The sequence below is a fragment of the Nicotiana tomentosiformis genome, chromosome 1, assembly GCF_000390325.3.
Source record: "Nicotiana tomentosiformis chromosome 1, ASM39032v3, whole genome shotgun sequence".
Taxonomy (NCBI): domain Eukaryota; kingdom Viridiplantae; phylum Streptophyta; class Magnoliopsida; order Solanales; family Solanaceae; genus Nicotiana; species Nicotiana tomentosiformis.
Genome location: NC_090812.1, coordinates 156,099,340 through 156,117,592, shown reverse-complemented (window position 1 = coordinate 156,117,592; position 18,253 = coordinate 156,099,340).

The following is an 18,253-nucleotide window of genomic DNA, read 5'->3' as shown; positions in this document are numbered from 1 at the left end:
CCGGACGAAAATACCCCTATGCTACACATGGGTATTGTCTAAATATTAAGGACATAGTGTCCTTAACTTCATGAATATTGTGTAAATATTAAGGACAAAGTTTCTTGTATTTTCACCTTCCGTTCTTAAACTTTAGGACATCGAACCAACTAACCCGGTATATCATAATATAGCTGAAGAACACAAAAAAAAGCAGAAATGGGAGAAACGGGGCAATAACTCTTGAAACGACCGGCCGGGTCGTTACATGGGGTTTAAGTGATTTCTTCACATTGTGAGTTAAATACATAGTTTTACATGGATTCAAGCATGAAAATTGGTATTTTTGGATTTTGATCACGAAATTGGACATGGAATTGAGAATAAATTATATATTTTAGTTCGTAATGTTATGGGTAATGATTATCTTCGATTGTTTTTGGAATCCGGGCACGTGGGCCTGAGTGACTTGACTTTTCGAGCGGAGTAATGATAGAATTAATGGTGTTCCTCTAGACATGTGTAGAGTGATAGAATTGGTATTGTAGAGATTTCACGAGATTTCATAATTTGCCACGAAATAATGTTGTTCCTATTATGGATCTCTCACGCGCTATGCATTTTCATCGAACAATTTTCCTTATTCTAATTCTAATGGGATCAACAATTTTCCTTATTCTAATTATAACTCATAGTTTATTCGTGAGTGGGGGGGAGGGGTCAAGGACCCATTTAAGCTTCTTATTCTAATGGGATCGAGCCGTTTGTCTCGGCAAGATTTATGTACCACACTCTCATGGAAGCGGGTCGTTCGCCTCGGCAGTTTAATAAATGCATCTATGGTTCGTGTCGTTCGACCCTCGACAGTGCACAGATTATGATGGGATCAGGTCGTACGCCTCGGCATTTCTATAGAATATCCTCATGTAATAGTGCGCAATATTTGGCAAGAAGCTAGTGTATCTGTGAGTTTTCCCTGATTTGAATTATAACAACCTATTTTGTGAGGTCTATTATATATATATACTGTCACGACCCAAAACTAACCATGTCGTGATGACACCTATCGTGGTACTAGCCAAGCCGACACATTACCAAAGCAAATTGATATTTTCATTTTAAAGATAATTTCAAAGCTATTTAATATAAAATCTTCATAAAGAAGTTCAAATCAAAACAAAAGTGCGGAAAAGAAAAAGCCCGACATCGGGGTGTTACTAGCCATGAGCATCTACTATAACTTATCTGACAATATCGAGACTAACATAGTCTGGAAAATAACTAAATACAACTAAAGGAAGATAAAACTAAAGGAAGACAAGAGGGAGAAGAGCAGTGTTGCGATCGCCAGGCTACCTTGCTATCTCTGAGAAATCTGGAACCGAAATAGTCAACAACTGCTACCGTGTCCAGATACGCCTGGATCTACGCAGAAGATGCATGGAGTAACGTGAGTACGCCAACTCAGTAAGTAACAACAGTAAATAAACACTGAGAAGTAGTGACGAGCAATAATGCAAGTAAAGTCCATATCACAAAAACTCAGTAAAATACGACATGCTTTTAAAATCAGAGTTTGAATCAAATAAGCTCGTTTAAATCCAGTTCCAGTAAAATCATTTAAAGACATCTTTCAACAGTTTTCAAACAAAGGGTCAATGCAAAGGTGAGTAAAAATGATGAAATCATAATCATCCCCTCGGGCAAAACATCACTCATATACAGCCCCTCGGGCAAATCTCACAATCACTCGTATACAGCCCCTCAAGCAAATCTCACTATCACTCATGCCTCCCAGTCACTCAGCACTCGGCACTCGCACTCAGTAGGTACCTGCGCTCATTGGGGGGGTGTACAAATTCCGGAGGGGCTCCTTGAGCCCAAGCGCTATATCAAGCCAATCATGACATAAATCAATGAGACCCTTGGCCTATATCAAACATGTTGCGGCTTGCAGCCCGATCCCATAAATATCCTCACAAATCAGGCCCTCGGCCTTACTCAGTCATAAACCTCCCAAGCCTCTCGGGCTCTCAGTAAAACAAAGTATTTAGCCCAAACAACATTTATATGATGCATCAAAATAGAGTAATAGAGACTGAGTTATGAAGTAAACAAATATAAACATGACTGAGTATAGATTTTCAATCGAAAACAATGAGAGGATAGAAAGAAAATACCTCTAAGGGTCCAAACAACACTGGCATAAGGCCGAAACATGGCATCCAGCCTGATTTACAGAAATTCTTTCTAAAATATATACGAATCATATAGTTTCAACAAAATATTCAACTTTATAGTTAATAAGGGACGAACCAAGTCATAATCCCCAATGGTTCACACCCACACGCCCGTCACCTAGCATGTGCGCCACCGCAAAATAGTAAAATAATACAAATATTTGGGGTTTCATACCCCCAGGACCAGATTTACAATCGTTATTTACCTCGAACCAATCAAATCTCTACTCCGCGATGCTCTTGCCCCTCGATTCGGCCTCCAAATTCTCCAAATCTATTCACAACCAGTACAATACATCAATATACGCTAATGGAATGAATTCCACAAGAAAAACTATCAAATTAGACCCCAAACCCGAAATTGGCTCACACTCGGCCCCCGGGACCACGTATCGAAATCCGATAAAAATTACAAAATTAGAAAGCCCATTCACTCATGAGTCTATCCATTCAAAATATATCAAAATCCGACACTGTTTGACCCCTCACATCCTCCCATCAAACTCTCCAAAATCCCAATCCCTAACCCCTCATTTCACCCCTAATTTCCACTAATTACTCAATAAAACAACGGGAAAACACCATAGATATAAGTATTAGAGCTCAAGAAACTTACCTCACTGAAAACCCCTTGAATCTCCCTTCAAAAGCACTCCAAAAGCTCCAAACATCGATTGCAAATGGTGGAAAATGGGCCAAAATTCGCGAAGTGTGCTATTTACACTTTCTGCCCACGCTTTTCGCACCTGCGGCCTTATTTCCGTGCTTGTGGGACCGCACCTGCAAGAACCACTTAAGTCCTCAACTTCCGCTCCTGCGCCCTAGGTCTCGCACCTGCGCAACACTTCCGCTTCTGCTGAACCGACTCAACATTTCCTTTCCTCATTTGCGCTCAAGGCCTCGCACATGCGGGCTCGTAGATGCGACCAATCCTTCGCACCTGCGGCTCCAGCCCTGTCCTTCCATTTCTGCATATGCGACTCCATCCAACACACCTGCGATCTCACACTTGCGGCTCCCCTTCCGCAGGTGCGGAAAACACAAGAAGCTTCAGAAACCAGCAAAAATAGCTATCTCCCAACACCAAAAATCAATCTGTTAACCACCCGAAACACACCCGAGGCCCTCAGGACCTCAACCAACCATACCAATAAATCATATATCAACATAGGAACTTATTCGAACTTTCGGAACACTCAAAACAATATCAAAACACCAAATTACCCTCGGATTCAAGCCTAAGAACTTCTAAACTTTCAAATTTCGCAAACGACGCCGAAAGCTACCAAACCACGTCCGAATGACCTCAAATTTTGCATACACATCACAAATGACACTAAGAACCTACTCCAACTTCCATAATTCCATTCCGACCCCGATATCAAATTTTTCACTACCGACTAAAATCGCCAAATTTCCAACTTTCGCCAATTCAAGCCTAATTCTACCACGGACCTTCAAATTACATTCCGGACGTGCTCCTAAGTCCGAAATCACCTAAAGGAGTTAACCAAACCATAAAAATCCAAATCCGAGATCGTTTACATATAAATCAACATCCAGTTGACTTTTCCAACTTAAGCTTCCTAATAAGAGACTAAGTATCTCATTCCACTCCGAAACTACTCCGAACCCAAACCAACCAACCCGAGACAATACAATACAGCTGAATAACACATAAAGAAACAGAAATGGGGAAAACGGGGCTATAACTCACGAAACGACCGGTTAGGTCGTTACATCATCCTCCTCTTAAACAAATGGTCATCCTCGAACGAGTCTAGAAACATACCTGGAGTCTCAAATAGGTGTGGATATCTGCTACGCATCTCCCTCTCGGTCTCCCAAGTTTCCTCCTCTACAGGCTGACCTCTCCACTACACCTTCACTGAAGCTATGTCCTTTAACCTCAACTTTCGAACCTGCCGATCCAAAATAGCCACCGGCTCCATATTATAAGTAATATCAACCTCCAACTGAATCGTGTTGACGTCCAAAATATGGGACGGATCACCAACATACTTCCAGAGCATGGAAACATGAAATACCGGATGCACACTTGACAAGCTGGGTGGAAAAGCAAGCTTGTAAGCCACCTCCCATATCCTCTGAAACACCTCAAAAGGCCCAATGAACTGGGGGCTCAACTTTCCCATCTTCCCAAACCTCATAACACCCTTCATGGGTGATACCTTCAGCAAAACCTTATCTCCAACCATAAAAGACACATCACAGACTTTCCTGTCCGCATAACTCTTCTGCCTAGACTGCACCGTGAGAAGTCGCTCCTTAATCAATTTCACCTTGTCTAATGCATCATGTACCAAGTCTGTACCCAAGAGCCTAGCCTCACCCAGCTCAAATCATCCTACCGGAGATATACACCTCCTCCCATATAAAGCCTCGTACGGAGCCATCTGAATACTCGACTAATAACTGTTGTTATATGCAAACTCCTCGAGCGGCAGAAATTGGTCCCATGAACACCCAAAGTTAATGACACAAGCGCGCAACATGTCCTCCAATATCTGAATAGTTCACTCGGACTGCCCGTCTATCTGAGGGTGAAAAGTTGTGCTCAACTCAACCTGAGTACCCAACTCTCGCTGCACGACCCTCCAAAACTGCGATGTGAACTGAGCACCTTTATCTGAAATGATGGAAACTAGGACACCATGCAGGCGAATAATCTCTCGAATATAAATCTCAACCAACCTCTCTAAAGTGTAAGTAGGACCAACAGGAATGAAGTGCACGAACTTGGTCAGCCGATCCATAATAATCCAAATAGCATCAAACTTCCTCGAAGTTCGTGGGAGCCCAACTACAAAGTCTATGGTGATCCACTCCCACTTCCACTCCGGGGTCTCTAATCTCTGAAGCAAGCCACCCGGTCTCTGATGCTCATACTTAACTTGCTGACAGTTGAGACACCGAGCTATAAACCCAACTATATCTTTCTTCATCCGCCTCCACCAATGGTGTTGTCTCAAATACTGGTACATCTTCACGGCACTTGGATGGATGGAATACCGCGAGTTGTGGGCCTCCTCAAAAATCAACTCCCAAAGCCCATCTACATTAGGTACACATATCTGGCCCTGCATCCTCAACCCGCCATTATCACAAATATTCACACCCCTAGCATCACCTTGCCAGACCTTGTCCTGAAGAACGAGCAAGTGGAAGTCATCATACTGGCGCTCCCTGGTACGGTCATAAAGAGAAGACCTAGAGACCACACAAGCCAATACCCGACTCGGCTCCGAAATATCCAATATCATAAGCTGACCTGCTAAGTCCTGAACATCCAATGCCAAGGGTCTCTCTACTGCTGAAAGATATGCTAAACTCCCAAACTCTCCGCCCGGCGACTCAAAGCATCATCCACCACATTGGCCTTCCCCGGATGGTACAAAATAGTGATATCATAGTCCTTAAGAAGCTCTAACCCTATCTGCTGACGCAAATTAAGATCCTTCTGCTTAAACAGATGATGCAAACTCCAGTGATCAGTATAGATCTCACAATGAATCTCATACAAATAATGACGCCAAATCTTAAAGGCGTGAACAATGGCTACTAAATTAAGATCATGGACATGATAGTTCTTCTCATGGGTCTTCAAATGGCGAGAGGCATAGGCAATCACCCTACCCTCCTGCATTAGAACACATCTAATGCATATCCTAGAAGCATCACAATACACAGTGTAAGAACCAGAAGCTGATGGCAAGACTAACACTGGAGTTGTGCTCAAGGCAGTCTTGAGCTTCTGAAATCTCTCCTCACACTCGTCCGACCACCTGAATGGAGCACCCTTTTGGGTCAATTTGGTCAAGGGCGATGTAATAGATGAAAATCCCTCCACAAAATGACGGTAGTAACCTGCCAAACCAAGAAAGCTCCTAATCTCTGTGGTTGAGGAAAGTCTAGGCCAACTCTGCGCCGCCTATATCTTCTTCGGATCCACTTGAATACCCTCACTGGACATCACGTTCCCCAAGAATGCTACTGAACCGAGCCAAAACTCACACTTGGAAAACTTTGCATAAAGCCTCTCCTCCTTCAATCTCTATAATACAATCCTCAAATATTGAGCATGCTCCTCCTAGCTATGAGAGTACACCAGGATGTCATTAATGAATACAATAACGAAGGAGTCCAAATAGGGCTGGAATACACTGTTCATCAAATCCATGAACGATGCTGGGGCATTGGTCAGCCCAACAGACATCACTAAGAACTCATAATGGCTATATCGGGTCCTGAAAACTGTCTTAAGAATATCCGAATCCCGAATCTTTAGCTGGTGATACCCGGAACTCAAATCAATCTTGGAGAACACCCTCGCTCCCTGAAGCTTGTTAAATAGATCATCAATATGAGGCAAATGATACTTGTTCTTGACTGTGACCTTTTTCAACTACTTGTAATCAATGCACATTCTCATGGAACCATCATTTTGCTTCACAAATAGAACCGGTGCACCCCAAGGTGACACACTAGGCCGAATAAACCCCTTATCAAGGAGTTCCTGAAGTTGTCTTTCAACTCTTCAACTCCACCGGTGCCATATGATACGGTGTAATATAAATGGGCTGAGTGCCCGGCACCAAATCAATACCAAATTCAATATCCCTGTCAGGCGACATGCCCGATAGGTCTGCAGGAAACACATCCGGAAAATCATGTACTACCGGAACAGAATCAATGGCAGGAGTCTCTGCACTAACATCCCTCACAAAAGCCAAATAGGATAGACAACCCTTCTCAACCATATGTTGAGCCTTCAAATATGAAATCACCCTACTAGGTACATAGTCTATAGAACCGCTCCACTCAACCCTTGGCAACCCCGGCATCGCCAATGTCACGGTCTTAACGTGACAATCTAGAACAACATGACATGGAGATAACCAATCCATACCCAATATCACATCAAAGTCGACCATACTGAGCAACAAAAGGTCCACTCGGGTCTCCAGACCCCCAATTGTCACCACACATGACCGATATATGCGGTCCACAACAATAGTATCACCCACATAAGTAGATACATGAACAGATGAAACTAAAGACTCACGGGGCATATCCATAAAATGAGCAAAATATAAGAAAACATATGAATATGTGGAATTAGGGTCAAATAATATGGAGGCATCTTTGTGATAGACTGAAACAATACCTGTAATCACAACTTCTGAAGTAATAGCATCTGGCCTGGCTAGGAATGCATAGAAACGGGCTTGGCCACCACCTGATCGACCTCTCCCTCTAGGGCAACCCCTAGCAGACTGACCTCCACCACTAGCTGACTGGGCAGGTGTTGATGTAACTGGTGCCGAAAGTCGATTGCTGACTCCTTTGCTGAGGCGGACCCCCATGACGATGAGGACACTGTCTCCACATATGTCTAAACTCCCCACACTCAAAACAACCCCTGGTGCTGGTAACGGGGACTAAAAGGGAACCCTTAGCACCAAGATAACTGGTAGAAGAACGTGGCATGGAGGAGCCCTGAACTGATGGAGCACAGGACGAACTCTGGGCCGGGAGGACACTGAGCTATGAGTGGCACTGATGAGAACTGTGAGAATCATGGCCCGATGATGCAACACGGTAAACAGGGTGAGCTGACTGAGCATGCCTGAATGGACGACCTCTACCGTGCTGGAACTGACCCCCATGATGAGCACCACTAAATCCACCCTATCCACGAGGCCTCTTGTCCTCCCTTTCAACCCTTTCCTGACCGAGAACCATCTCGATCTGTCGAGCAATGTCGACAACCTCATCAAAAGTAGCACCAGACACCCTCTCTCTGGTCATAAGCAATTAAAGTTGAAACCCGAGGCCATCTATAAACCTCCTGATCCTCTCGCGGTATGTGGGAACCAACCAGATCACACGATGGGCCAACTCGGAGAACCGCATCTCGTACGGGACTGAGGTACAAACTTCTCCTGAAAGAGAACGGAGAATTGCTGCCAAGTAAGGGGTGCTGCACCAATCGGCCTACGCCTCTCGTAAGACTTCCACCAACTAAATGCAGCCCCAGAGAATTGGAAAGTAGTGAATGAGACCCCACTGGTCTCCAGAATACCTGCTGTCTGGAGCATCATCTGACACTTATCTAAGAAATCATATGCATCCTCACCCTCTACACCACTAAAATATAGAGGCTGGAGTCTCCCAAACCTCTCCAATCTATGCTGCTCATTCTCAGGTATAACAGGAACTACATAGTCCTGAGCAGCTGCAACCGGCTGGGCTGGTGGTGCCCCTGGTGTCTGAAGTCCCTAAACAACCTGCTCCGGTGTGCGAACGGTGGGAGGCTGAGTGGCGGCCTGAGATATAGAGACTGCCTGAGCAAAGCCAGTACATACTGATAAGATTTGAGCTAGGGCCTCCCGAATGCAAGGAATCACAATAGGCACAAGTGGTACCTGAGCTGGTCTCGCTGGAGCATCAGCGATTGGGATCTGGTTTGGATAAACTTGAGGGTCTACAGGTCCTGCCCCGGCTTCTGTGTGGGCTGCACCTTTATCCCTACCACGACCTCGACTACAACCTCAGCCTTTCGCGGGCCTAGCTGATGGTACTGGTGGTTGGTCACCCTGTTCGGTAGTGCGAGTCCTCACCATCTGTGAGAGAATGAAACAATAGAAGTTTAGTTACCAAAATCAATGGATTTGCACGACAAGAATTCAAGAATGTGAGATTTTTCCTAAGGGTTCTGCAGCCTCTCAAAGATAAGTACGGACGTCTCCGTACCGACCCGCAAGACTCTACTAAACCTGCTCATGACTCGTGAGACCTATGTAACCTAGGCTATGATACTAACTTGTCATGACCCAAAACTAACCGTATCGTGATGGCGCCTATCGTGGTACTATGAAAGCCGACACATTACCAAAACAAATTGATATTTTCATTTCAAAGATAATTTCAAAGCAATTTAATATAAAACCTTCATAAAGGAGTTCAAATCAAAACAAAAGTGCGCAAAAGAAAAAGCCCGACATCGGAGTGTCACTAGCCATGAGCATGTACTACAATTTGTCTGACAATATCAAGACTAACATAGTCTCGAAAATAACTAAATACAACTAAAGGAAGATAAGAGGGAGAAGAGTAGGGCTGCGATCGCCAGACAACTACCTTTCTATCTCCGAGAAATCTACAACCGGAATAGTCAACAACCGCTACCGTGCGTAGATATGCCTGGATCTGCACACAAGGTGCAGGGAGAAACGTGAGTATGCCAACTCAGTAAGAAATAATAGTAAATACAGACTGAGAAGTAGTGACGAGAAATAATGCAAGTAAAGCCCATGTCACAAAAACTTAGTAAAATACAACATGCTTTTAAAATTATAGTTTGAATCAAACAGCTCGTTTAAATCCAGTTCCACTAAAATCATATAAAGACATCTTTCAACAGTTTTCAAACAAAGGCTCAATGCAAAGGTGAGCAAAAATGATGAAATGATAAGCATCCCCTCGGGAAAAATAACACACATATACAGCCCCTCGGGCAACTCTCACAATCACTCGTATACAATCCCTCGAGCAAAGCCCCCATCACTCATGATTCCGAGTCACCTAGCACTCGTCCCTCGGCACTCACACTCAGTAGGTACCTGCGCTCACTGGGGGTGTGTACAGACTCCGGAGGGGCTCCTTCAACCCAAGCGCTATATCAAGCCAATCATGGCATAAATCAATGAGGCCCTCGGCCTATATCAAACATGCTGTGGCGTGTAGCCCAATCCCATAAATTTTCTCACAAATCAGGCCCTCGACCTCACTCAGTCATAAACCTCTCAAACCTCTCGAGCTCTCAGTAAAACAAAGTATTCAGCCCAAACAACATTTATATGATGCATCAAAAAAGAGTAATAGAGACTGAGTTATGCAGTAAACAAGTATAAACATGACTGAGTATAGATTTCCAATCCAAAAAAATGATAGGATAGCAAGAAAAGACCTCTAAGGGTCCAAACAACACTGGCATAAGGCCTAAACATGGCATCCATCCTGATTTACAGAAATTCTTTCTAAAACGCATAAGAATCATTTAGTTTTACCAAAATATTCAACTTTACAGTTGATAAGGGACGGACCAAGTCACAATCCCCAACGGTGCACACCCATACGCCCGTCACCTAGCATGTGCGCCACCTCTAAATAGTAAAATGATACAAATATCTGGGATTTCATACCCTCAGGACCAGATTTACAATCGTTACTAACCTCGAACCGATCAAATCTCTACTCCGCGATGCTCTTGCCCCTCGATTCGGCCTTCAAATGCTCCGAATCTATTCACAACCAGTACAATACCATCAATATACGCTAATGGAATGAATTCCACAAGAAAAACTATCAAATTAGACCCTAAACCCGGCCCCCGGGCCCACATCTCGAAGTCCGACAAAAATTACAAAACTAGAAAGCCCATTAACTTACGAGTCCATACATATGAAATTTATCAAAGTCCGACACCGTTTGACCCCTCAAACCCTCCCAATAAACTCTCCAAACTCCCAAGCCCTAACCCCTCATTTCACCCGTATTTTCCACTAATTACTCAATAAAACAACGGTAAAACACCATAGATAGGAGTATTAGAGCTCAAGTAACTTACCATAGTGAAAAACCCTTGAATCTCTCTTCCAAAGAACTCCAAAAGCTCCAAAAACCGATTGCAAATGGTGGAAAATGGACCAAAATTCGTGAAGTGTGTTATTTATACTCTCTGCCCAAGCTTTTCGCACCTGCAACCTCATTTCTGCGCCTGCGGGACCGCACCTGCGGACAAATCCTTGCACTTACGAGAACCACTTAAGTCTTCAACTTCTGCACCTGCGCCCCAGGTATCGCACCTGCGGGCGCGCACCTGCGCAACACTACCACTTCTGTGGAACTGACTCAACACTTCCTTTCCGCATCTACGCTCAAGGCCTTGCACCTGCGGGCTCGCTAATGCGACCAATCCTTCGCACCTGTAGCTCCAGCCCTGGCCTTCCATTTCCGTATCTGCGACTCCCCCCAACGTACCTGCGATCTCGCACCTGCGGCTTCTCTTCCGCAGGTGCGGAAAATACCAAAAGATTCAGAAACCAACAAAAATAGGTATCTCCCAACACCAAAAATCAATCCGTTAACCACCCGAAACATACCTGAGGCCCTCGGGACCTCAACCAACCGTACCAGCAAGTCATATATCAACATACGAACTTAGTCGAACCTTTAGAACACTCAAAACAATATCAAAGAACCAAATTACCCTCCAATTCAAGACTAAGAACTTCTAAACTTCCAAATTTTGCAAACGACGCCGAAACCTACCAAACCATGTACGAATGACCTCAAATTTTGCACACACATAAAAATGACACTATGAACCTATTCCAACTTCCAGAATTCCATTCCTACCCCGATATCAAATTTTTCACTGCCGACCAAAATCGCCAAATTTCCAACTTTCGCCAATTCAAGCCTAAACGGGCCTCCAAATTACATTTTGGATGCGCTCCTAAGTCCAAAAGCATCTAACAGAGCTAACCTAACCATACAAATCCAAATCCAAGATCGTTTACCCATAAGTCAATATCGGGTTGACTTTTCCAACTTAAGCTTCATAATAAGAGACTAAGTGTCTCATCCACTCCAGACCCGAACCAACCAACCCGATAAAATACAATACAGCGGAATAACACATAAAGAAGTAGAAATGGGGGAAACAGGGTTATAACTCACAAAACGACCGTCTGAGTCGTTATATATACCTATATAGGCTCCGGTTGAGGAGGAATTTGCTAATTGAGAGCTTGAGTTTATTGTAAAGAGGAGAGTTGTACCACGTATTTATACTTGTTTATTTCGTTTATTTACTCTGCCTCATATTTGTTTACCTCTTTACTCTACATGATATTATTGGACAACTAGTAAGTGTCGATGTCGACCCATCGTCACTACTCTTCCAGGGTTAGGCTAGATACGTACCGGGCACACGTTAATTTACTTACTCATACTACACTTGCTGCATATTTTTGTGCAGGTACATTTATGTCTGGTGGTCTTTTGGGCGGAGAGGCACGGATGATTACGGGGACTTATCGTGAGCTGCATTTCATGTTACGATCTACAGCTTGCAGAGTCTCCATCAGAGTTATTGATGTTCTCCTGTCTAATTTGTATTCCAGACAGATGTTGTATTTTATCATATTTCCTAGTTGATGCTTATGCACTTGTGACACCGGATTTTAGGGGTGCTTACGGGTTGTTCATTATTGTAGTTGTGAAAATATTATCATTTACCCTGTAAATTCTATTTTTACTATTAAATTGATAAAAATTATGATTTCAAAAATACTAAAATGAGTAATTAAGTTAATCATTCATCGTTGGCTTCCCTGATGGCGGTGTTGGTCGCCACCATGGCCTTTAGTGATTTTGGTCCGTGACACTTTAATTAGGGCATTATATAACACAAGCAAATATGTTAATTAAGGGAAAAACTAAACACAATATACTTAAAGTAGCAAAGTTGATGAATAGTCCAAGGTGCAGGTTTTCCCTCTCTTAACTTCATCTCGATTGCCATCACAGTCACCCTTCACTTTCAACAAAGAAAATTAGACTTTCTCTCTTGTGGAAATATTTGTTGATCTGATAGCTTAAAAAATTATACATTCAAATATGGTGGTCAACCATTCTTAATTATGCAAATTCCAGGAAACTAGGAAGTGGATCCTAATATTTTAAAATATGTCTTTAATTACGGGTTATTTGCAAGGTATAAAAAGCATTGGACAACCTAAAGAAACAAGCATATAAAAGCTTCTCATTAAGGATAGAGTTAAAAGTTTAAATTAAATTATTTTTTAAATTTGGAAAGAGTTCATTCTTTTTACAACATACTAAAAAGGAACGGAGGGGGTAATATTTTTCAAAGTCAAGAAAAATCCAGCAAATCGTATCCACAGCTTTATCATGGTCATGTATGGGTCCACATGTACACCTCCCCTATTGATGAAGTGAAATCCACCTGACTAGATTCACAAGAGCGTGTTTGGTATGACTGCAGTTATGACTTCATCAATTGGGGGAAAATAACTTCCCTCGCTTATGGACAAAAGTTATTTTTCTTACAACTCTCTTAAATCTTTTATATTCACCAAAATAATTTCCAAACAAAAAATTCTTTCATCAAATCAAATACAAGTGTCACGACCTAAAAACCTAACCTATCATGATGGCGCCTATCGGGGAACTAGGCAAGCCAACTTTCTCAATATGCTTTTAATATATATATATATATATATATATATATATATATATATAACAGAAGTGAGCTAAAGCAGTTAAATTAACAGAAAGTTTACATAACCACGGGGTAAAGACCCAAAACACAAGTGCAGAATAATAACCCGACATCGGGGTGTCACTAAGTCATGAGCATCTAATAACAATCTAGAAACCGAATCTACTACAGTTTGTGCCAAATGCCAAAATAAGAGAAATAAGATGATAAGGAGGAGGAACAAGGACTGCAGACGCTGGCAGCTACCTCGTAAGTCTCCGAAAATTTAGCCCGCGCACGAACTCAGCGACCGCTAGAACCGTACACACCTGGATATGCATATGAAGTGCAGGGTGTAGCATGAGTACAATCAACTCAGCAAGTAACAGAATTAAATAAGGAACAGAGAAGCAGTGACGAGCTATGAAAAAAATACAGTTCATTTCAAAAGTTTTCAGTAAAGAGTGAACATGCTTTCAAATCCGATAGTTTAAGTCAAATTAGTTCGAGCTCAAGTAAAAAATTATGAAACTTCCAGAAATTTTACATCAACAGCAGATAGCAACAAAGTGCAATAATAAATAAGAGCAAGTGCATCTTCTCAAGGAAACAATCACTCAACTCATCTCAACAGCTCATACTCTCGCTCTCATCCCTCAATACACACTCTCAATAGGTACCTACACTCACTGGGGGTGTTCAGACTCCAGAAGGTCTCCTTCAGCCCAAGCGCTACAATGTTACAGCGTGCAGCCCAACCCAATATTGTTGCGGCGTGTAGCCCGATCTAATACCAATGCGGCATGAAGCCCGATTAAAAACTATTGCTGCGTGCAACCCGATCTAATATATATATATATATATATATATATATATATATATATATAGCCCGAAGGCTTGTTTCGGCGTGCAACCCGATCCTATACACCTCACATAGCTCACAGCTCGACACTCAGGCCCTATCTCAGTCACTAGCCTCTCTAGCCTCTCGGGCTCACAAAATATCACAATAAACAGCCCAAACAGAGAGTACAACAAGTATCAACAAAAAATGAGACAGAGGTGAGATATAATACACAAGTAAGTCGGTGACTGAGTACAAGACAACAATTAGCAGTCAATTCAACAAGTATTTGACCGATGCGGGTCCCAACAGTGATATCATATAGCCTAAGCATGGTATCTAACATGAAAGGCAGTCAATTACTCAAACAAGGAGAAACATGTAATAATAATGGACTATTCGACTATACAGTCTCCCGGGTATAACACCCCGGAAAACTTTGAAGAACTCAAGTGTAAAGCCCGGTAGAATTTGCAAAGAAAATAATATTTCATGGTGCCGGACTAGGCTTATGTGTTTGAGGATTGTAGAAATTCTTCGCGGCGAGCTTGCGAGCAACGACTCTGACTTTTTGGGTTGAACAATGCACAGGAAAGTAAAAGAAAATTTTTGGCGGAATAGTGCATTTCTGCGGTCCATTATGAGACCGCAAAATCACTCTGCGGGCCGCATAATGGCCGCAGAGTGAGACAATTAATTGGGTCAGTTGGAAGCAATTATGCGGTCGACTATGCGACTGCATAAATATTATGCGATGCATTATGTGATCGCATAACAGTTATGCAGACCGCATAGTTACTGCATACACAGACAACTTTTTTGATCATTTTATCAGCAATTATGCGACCGATATGCGGTCCACATATCCATTATGTGGTCGCATATGCGACCGCAAAATTGTTCCGAAGCTCCATTTTTGGGTTTTTAAAACCCGACATTATTTTGTTAAAAACACTATTTGGGACATTTTTAAGCCATAATCTGATATTTTAGAGTGAGAGAGAGTGCCCTAGAGTGAGAAGGTGTTCTTCAAAAAATTTCTTCAATTCTTGCTCAAAGTTTGGAAGATTTAGAAGGGAAGCTCACTAGGTCTTCATCCTAGAGGTAAGATTCTACACCCTAAACCCTAATTTCGAAATCTTCTTAAAATGGGTAACTAGCAAGGTAAGTTTTGGGCATGAGAGTTGTTTATTTTACATACATATGTTATCAAAGGGTGTAGGAAGATTGTTGAGCTAAAAATGGTAAAGCTTGGGTTGTGGGATGATGGAATCCTTCATAAAAAGGACATCGAAACCTTATGCACATCTAGTGTTTGATAAAATGCTCAAGTGAGCTAGAATCATGATCATCTTCCAAATTTTGATTCAATTTGTTATATTTCTACAATAGCTTGAAGTTGCTAAGAATTCTGGAACGTTTTAGAGTTTAAGGAAGCTTAAGTGAGGTATGCTGGCTAAACTCTTCTCTTATAATTGAATCCCACGATATTCATGTAAATTATGTAAGTCCCGAGTGATTCATTATGAAACTGGCTATTCCGAGTAAGATTGAGTTGAAAGATATATGTTCAACAAGTATCCCAAATGCTTTATTCATGTTATGTTACCAATTGAGGATGTGTTAAAATATGGGGTGTGTATTAATAATGTTTCGACCTTAAGTCAAGTTCAAATGAAGGCTATTATGCCAAATTTTGTGAAATATATCGATACTAAAAATCTCCCAATGTGAGATATGAGAATTAATTTGAACACAGTCTTGATCCTAAATTGAGGTTGGATGTTAATTAAGGCTTTCATTGATATTATGATAATCTTATTTGTATTATTTGTCATTCTTTTGAGGGACTGTTTAGTTATACATACTAGTGTTATACGACGGTACTAACATCCCTTTTGCCGGGGGCGCTGCATCTTTAAATGGATGCAGGTGGTTCCACAGCAGGAGATATTGATCAGTGATAGTTGTACACCTTCTTCCCAGCTGACTCGGTGTGCCCCACTTCATTCCGGGGTCATGTATATTTTGTACTTTATGTATTCGATTTGAGGTATAACCGGGGCCTTGTTGCCGGCATTATCATTGTACTCTTCTTTATCTATAGAGGCTCCGTAGACATAGTGTGGGTTGTGTATTGGTGCAAGGAAAGACAAACTATGTTATATTATGGTTGTATTACTTGTTCTAGTTAAGACGACTAAAAACGATGGAACTATTGGTAATGAATTCGTATTGTGAACATGAATACCTTTTTGTCTAATTAATGAAAATATGTATTATCTTCATTCGTGGATGAGTTTGGGTAGAAAGAAATTTAACAGGCTTGCTCAGTCGGGTTCACTCGGTTGAGCGCCGATCGCGCTCCTCGGTGTTGGGGCATGACAAACTTGGTATCAAAGCCTAAGATTTTAAAGTCTCCTAGGATGTCTCGGAGCTGTGTCTAGTAGAGTCCTTATTATCAGTGTGTTGTCGACCTCATCTATAATTAGGATGCTACATGGACATTTAGGAATAATACCCTTCTTTCACGTTCTTGATCGTGCGATAAAGCTGGTTGTAAGATTGTTCCTCCTCTTAACTCCGGAGTTGCTCTAATTTTTAGTACATGGCGCCTAAGAAGAAGGCAAGAACTGTCCAAAGAGCCAATGTCACCCCAGTAGTGACAGTTGATCATATAATTTATGATACGGGTGAACACCCGAGGAGTGAGAATATTCCTCCAGCTACTACACTGCCTGACTCTACTACAACTGATCAGACCGTACCTGTCCCTACACCTACTGAGGGTGCAACGGTCCCTCCAACTGATATACCAATTCCACCTCCAGTTCCAGCTTCCGATTCTGGTGTTTCTGATGTTGATCTTAGGGGATCCATACAGATGTTGGCTCAAATAGTGGCTTCCCAGACCTAGAGGTCAAATGTTGCACCCACTTCTTCCAGTCAGCCAGGAGATTCTACTGGTTCCAGGGTGAACAGATTTCTCTAGTTGGATCCTCCAGTGTTTACGGGTACTAACCCAGAGGAAGATCCCCAGGATTTCATTGATGACATGCACAAGACTATCAGAGTTATGCGTGCTACTGAAACAGAGACAGTGGAATTGGCCTCCTACCGCCTGAAAGAGGTGGCATATTCTTGGTTTGAACTATGGGAGGAGTCCCGTGAAGAAGGGAGCCCTCCGGCGAGGTGGGGTGAGTTTGCTGATGCCTTCATTGATCATTTCTTGCCTACCGAGACTAAGGCAGCCCGTGCTGCTGAGTTTGAGAACCTGAGGCAAGGTAGCCTGAGTGTGTGGGATTACCATATGAGGTTTGCGTACCTGTCTAAATATGATATTTACATGTTGCCCACTATGGAGGCTAGAGTTTGCCAATTTGTACAGAGCCTTAGTCCCTTGGTAATTAATGAGGCTACTACAGCTGCCTTTTATTCTGATATGAACTATGGAAAGATGGTGGCATTCGCTCAAGCCATAGATACCCGCAAATTAAGGAATAGAATAGAGCGAGAGGGTAGTAATAAGGCCCGATCTTCGGGCAACTTTGGTGGTTCTTCTAGTGGGGGAAATTCAGCCTTCAGAGGAAGGTCGTCAAGGCCATCACAGTCCTTTGCTCAGTCTTCAGCTAGTGCACCGCCATCAGGGCCTAGTCAGCAGCAGCAGTGGATCCGTTTCAGGCCCAATCAGGGCAACAGGGGCTCATATCAGCAGGGTCGTCATGGTGGTAGATTCCAGCAGCAGAGGAGGCCCCCATGCCCTCATTGTGGAAAGATGCACCTAGGAATATGCTACATGGACTTACCCATATGCTAAGGATGCGGATTGAGGGGTCACATTTAGAGGGATTGTCGTTCGTCCCGCCAAGGTGTGGG